The following is a 6,179-nucleotide window of genomic DNA, read 5'->3' as shown; positions in this document are numbered from 1 at the left end:
CACATGGAAAAGGATTACAAGGAATATAAGAAATATATTTATGAGGACTCCTATCATTTCCCTAGAAGTAAAATTTTAGGAAGAAAGTATGCTCCCTCATTCAAGTCTATAATTGAATGCTTCAAATGCCATAATGCTGGGCATATAGCTAGAGATTACAACTTGAATGGATCCCTAGATAATTTGGAGGATCATCAGCCAAGCATGGACAAAGAGTCACAAAGGTTTGTAGAAGGAAGCATGTTTAACCAAAAAAATAACATGTTTAATGTCCCTTGAATGCTCAAGGCATTGATCCTTGGTGCTGATCAAATGTGGGTGTCATAGGAAAAAATCATATTCCACAAAGTTTTTATTCTAAGGTTTTTCCTATTAAGAAAAAGATCATGCATACTGTCAGGGGGAGCTTATAATACAAACTTTTCTTTTCTGCAAGATTTCATTGCCGAAGGAAATGTGGGTAGCCTAATAATGAGGACGGATGGTTAGTATTCAAGCATATTGTACATTATATTGTTAAAGCCACATGAATTTTAACCGCATGCCTTAATGCATTCAAGTGTCATTTTTTCTTCATGATAAAGGTTCTAGTACCTAAGTTGAAGATGACATGCCTCTACAATGAGACCAACTACTCATCAATATATTCTAATTCATACAACTGTAAGGAAGGTCCTTGGAGAAGCCTTTTATTGTGATATTATTTAATGATGAGTACCTTACAATTGCCTCTAATTAATCTTGAAGCGATTTTACAGGCTTATGAGTCTAGCGAAGAACCTTTCAACTTGGAAATTATTCCAAAAGAGGTTAAATCATAGGCCTTGGCAGAGAATAAATCTCAAGGAAAAAAGGAAACAACAACAAATGTTGGGCCTACTAATATCACTTCAATTGGAGAATATAACAAAGGAGAAACATAATGATAGGGGGAGCAACATATGGGAAATTGTTGCCATTGATGTCAAAGGGGGAGAGAATTCTGAAAGGAGGAGAGTATTGCCATCAATGAAAAAGGGTGACTTTGTTGGATAAGGTTGTCATTGATCTCAATATACTGTCATGATCAAGGCCTAGTATTGTTGAAGCAAACCCTAGATACATGGAGCATTAGATGGAAAACCCCAATATGGAGAAACTCTTGAAAGTAGGCCTCAACTCTTGAAAGAACAACCATGTTCAAGGTACCATAATGTGAATTCATGTGAGGTATATCAAACAAGTTGTAAGGTATCTAATTCAATTATCAAGGTATAGTAATCCTTTGAATGTTCATTAGTTGCACTAAAAGTAACACATTTCGCTTAGTTATGTATCTTAAGGACACAATTTTGCATTGGAAATATATAGTGTGAAGGTAGTGGGGCAGAGATCATCAAACTAATCAAATTTTGGGATCATAGTTGTACAATTTTTAATTTTAGCTTTTTCCTTCATTTTGGGATCTCATATCCAAGTTAACAATGCAAGAGGGATTAATTGGGGGAGAAATACGATACCACATGTGTTCATATTGAGGGATATATATTAAGGAAAAAAAGACATAATATATTGAGCATATAGTAGGGGGTAACAAGTTTTTATATTGGCAGGTGTAAAAAATGGAGCTCAAAGTTAATGAAAAAATATAAAGGGATATAAAAATGTCAATGAAAAAATGGATACCTACAATATCCAGTGAAATTATTGGTTTCTTAAATTGGGAAGGTGTGTTGGGTTCATATTGGCAGGGGGTTAAATAATGTGATATTTAGAGGTATTTTCCAATATGTAGTCAAATTAAGGGTATTGTTTAGTATGTCATGAATGCACATAAGATGTCAAAGGTTCATTCACTAAAGCACCCGTGTAGCAATGTATAATTTAAATATAAATCCATTATGCATTACAAAATATCAATAAATAATGATTGTATTTCGGTAATTAGTATTCTTCGTTATACATTAAGGAAGAAATTTATTGGTATATTAACACTACTCAAAAAATCCTACTTGATATAGAAAATTTGAGCATAGTATCTTTTTCAATTTGCATTTTACCTAGAGATATTGAGTAAACAAATTCCCCGCCTATCTTAGATAAGACGAGATGATCAGACTATAGTTCCTATGCAAATTGAACCAAATCCTTAAGTAGCCACATTAGTGAATGTCATGTTCCTAACAATTTTTGTTTTATAGTTCGGAAAATTTTGTGGACAGGTCGGCCCTCAAGTCTAACCTATCGAAGACCAAAGATGTGTCTTTTCACATGGGGAAAAACAAGTATAAATATAAACCTAAGCTTCTCATTCTAAAATCCAATTCGGTCAAGAAAAAACACAAAGTGTAATTTGGTCAAGGTATAAGAATTTGGTCAAGAAGGAGTAGATTTAACCAATTAAAAAACTCAAGAAAGCATAAAAAGGACACATAACTAAGGAGTAGCTTGAAGATAATTTTTTTTGTATTGTTTTCTATTTTTGGTTGAGGGTTTTGGTATTGATAAATTTGGCTCTATGTAAAGGTTCAGTTCTATTTTTTGGCCTTGTGAAAGGTCTAAATTCAACCATGTGGAAAAGAATTCGGACATGTGGGAGCCTATAATTTCGTTCCTATGTGATAGGCTTATAATTCTGGCCTCATTTGTAGACTCAGATTCTAGTATCTTCATCAATGAAGTAACCTCAAACATGTTAGAAATTACTTGAGACATACCTATAACTCGCACCTATAGAAGACGTTCTTAAGGAAAACCTGTAACTCACACCTGTGGAATACCTTAGCAACTTGGAACCATACAATATATCAAATATGTGCAAAATACATACTTGTGGCTTAATAAGTGTCCTAACCTGAAGTTCTTGGACTTGCATGAATTATGGAAGTTTGGGCCTATATTGAGTGCATACATCAGGTCCTTCTTGGGAAGAATTTAATACTCCTAAAAGAACCTTGTAGCATACCTACTAAAATTGGAGCAGATCTTATCAATAAACAATAGGCTTTGATAAAATACTATTGGGACCTTGACTAGGAAAACCTCTGATCTTGAATTGAAGGACAACAAAAGAAATATCTAGAGCAACATATTTCCTTATACACTATTGAAAACTTTGTAGTATGATGTGAATTAGTTGAGGACAATGGTTTGTAATTTTAGAGTAGGCTTTTAGCATCATTTAGAGGTAACTTGCAACAAACTTGAAGGGAATTAGAGTTGGCTTGGTAGTTTTTCTTGGAGATGACCGCAAAGTTTGAAGAAGTGCTTATTGGAGACCAAGAATCGTTAAAATTTGAAGAAAATTGGAGAAGATTTGGGATATTCCTATTGAATATTCTTGGAAGATCATGGAACACCTTGGATAATTCTTTACTCTTGTAGAAGAAGTATTGGAGTAAAAGGTTTAAAGGCAGTATTAGATCAATTCTGGAGGACATTTTGGAACAAGTTGTTGGAGAATTTCCATAAGGACCTTGTACAAAACTTGGTGATGTAGGTTTGTATAAGAAAATTTGAAGCAAATGAAGAGTCTTGGAGTTATGTTCTAAGTGGACCTTTGAAGCAACTTGTGTAGCAAACATCTTGAAGCATCTTGGAGGCCACTTGTAGCAATGCATTGAAGATCATTTGAAGACCTCTTATTGACTTATTGGAGAAGCTTGAAGAGAGCATGTTATACAAAACATTAAGGACATATTTGGAGTAGCATAAGCCTTGATTAAGTAACCTTGAAGATGATTTTTTGTGCGAACAATTGGAGTTGACTTTGATGAACTAAGCCCCTAGAGCATTTTGTAGAATTTGTTGAAGTAGACCTTGGAGTTGTTTTCAGGACTTGTTGAAGAATATATTGGAAGTATTGAAGTTGTACTATAACCATTTTGAGGAATTGAAGCAGAGGGTTGGAGCCCTAGAGGATTGGAGTCCTCACACAAGATTGGAGCCTTGCGGAAAACTAAGTTGAAGCCCAAATTATTAGAGAGGATTGGAGTTCTCAAGAAGAGCAAGTTGGAGTTTGGTATAATATAGGTTGGAGTCTGGTTTGATTGAATATTGGAGTATTCATCTAGGGTTGGATCCATAAATAAATTATAAGTCCTATTGTAAAAATTTATTGATGTAAAAATAGGATTGGAGTCCTTTTCATTTTGTTAATAAATTTATTGTTTTGTGTTTTATTTTTACGTGATCTTAACTGATATAAAAAAATCAATTGTAAAAGGAAATATTGATTCGACCCCCCCTCTTAGTATTTCCAACATGACCCTTATGGGTTTATTTTTCTCTATAATGTCTGAGATTACCATTAGGGACCCTTCAATTTCTACCCCCAACCCTTCCATGGTCAAGATTGGTGAAAGTATGCTAAAAATATGAATTCCTCTAGTTGCATTAGCTCTGTTAATCTCTTGACACGTGCTCATATTCTAATGCCTAGGTCTAATCAATGTATTAAAAACCTATGTGTCTGAGGGGGGGATAAAATACCATGAAAGGATTCATACCATTGCATAATTTGTATAATCATTTGAAGAACCAAAAGCAGTTAAAGCCAAAGTGGAAGCAACATTTGAGCATGTTAGGTGTGGAGCTTGATTATCTTCCTGATTCATAGGTCTTGTTTCAGCTGGGTGTATACCCTAGGAAGACTGTACACCCCTCCACGTGGGGTGGCTCAAGGGCAGCGCCCCTGAAGCTAAAAATAGATGAAAATTTACCTTGTAAAATATTGTAATTTTGTAGTCAATATGGGCCATTCATTAGGCAGATGATCTGATGGTAGAAGTTATGTTAATTTAGGTTTTTTTGCACTAGAAGGGAACCCTTAGTTTTATGAGGGAATTGTATTATGGCTACGTATTATGATTCTAAGCGAGAAAGAGAGAGGATATTGTGTACGAGCGAAGATGAAATTACAACATATCTATTGTAGCTTGTATCTTTTCATTTTGTTGGATAATATAAAAAGAAGGTCTAGTTGTTTCTCCGTAGACATAGCCCAAATTGGGTGAACCACATATATCTATGTATCTCTTGTTTTATGTGTTTTTTTGTTTGTGTTTCCACAATATTGTATGTGTTTCATTGCTCCATTAATTATTTTCTGACAACTAATATCAGATCCAATGATGTATTTGGCTGATAAACTTGTAGGAGAGAAGGGTTCCTGGTTTGAGTGGGAACAAAGGTGGAAGATGGTAGGTTTAGGGTCAAGAATTGTAAAGACAAAAACTACCAGCTGTGGAAGATGCAAATGGAAGATTATTTGTATCATAATCATATGTACCTACCATTGAGCAGAAAATCAAAGAAGCCAATGAGTATGAAAAATGAAGAATGGGATCTTCTCGACAGAAAGGCACTAGGAACAATATGGTTGTGTCTAGAAGTGTCAGTGACCTTCAACATTTTGAAGGAAACAACAACAAAATCTTTAATTATGGAATTTTCCAAACTATATGAAAAACCCTCAACCTCAAACAAGGTATTTCTTATGAAGCGTCTATTTAATATGAAGATGTCAGAAGGTGGATTTTTTGTTGATCATTTAAATGAATTTAACATGGTTACCAACCAGTTAAGTTCTGTATTGGTAAATTTTGATGATAAAGTTAGGGCTCTATTATTTCTATGCTCATTGCTAGAAAGTTGGAATGGCTTAGTTATGGCTATTAGTAGTTTTGTCTTTGGATCTAGTACTTTAAAGTTTGATGATGTTGTTGGTGTTATCCTTAGTGAGGAAATGCAATGGAAAAGATCCAATGAGACATCAGGAAATGTTTTATCTGCAGAGACTAGGGAAAGAAAAATGGAAAGAGGGAGGATCATAGGAAATCACAGTAAGTCAAGAAAAGGCAGTTCCAAATCTAGATTAGGGATAGTGCGCTGGAAAAGTGGGAAGAAAGGACACTTGAAGAAAGACTACAAATCTCATAAGGGAAAAGAAGGAGATGGACAACAAGAGAACAATCATGAAGAAAATGTGACAAGTGATGTGTTGCAAGATGCTTTGATTATTTCATTAGAGAATATTATTGATGCCTAGTGGTAGATTCAAGGGCTTCATTCCATGGCACACCTAATAGGAAAAATTTTCATGACTAAGTTCAAGGAGATTTTGGACATGTTTGTTTGGGTGATGATAAACCCTTTAAAATCATTGGAATGGGTAAGGTTTTTATAAAGAAAAAAATGGA

This window comes from Pinus tabuliformis, chromosome 2_2 (genome assembly GCF_031772625.1).
Source record: "Pinus tabuliformis cultivar Carrire ecotype Pingquan chromosome 2_2, CPIR1, whole genome shotgun sequence".
NCBI lineage: Eukaryota > Viridiplantae > Streptophyta > Pinopsida > Pinales > Pinaceae > Pinus > Pinus tabuliformis.
The sequence above is the reverse complement of the archived record's forward strand: the minus strand, read 5'-3'. Positions refer to the sequence as shown.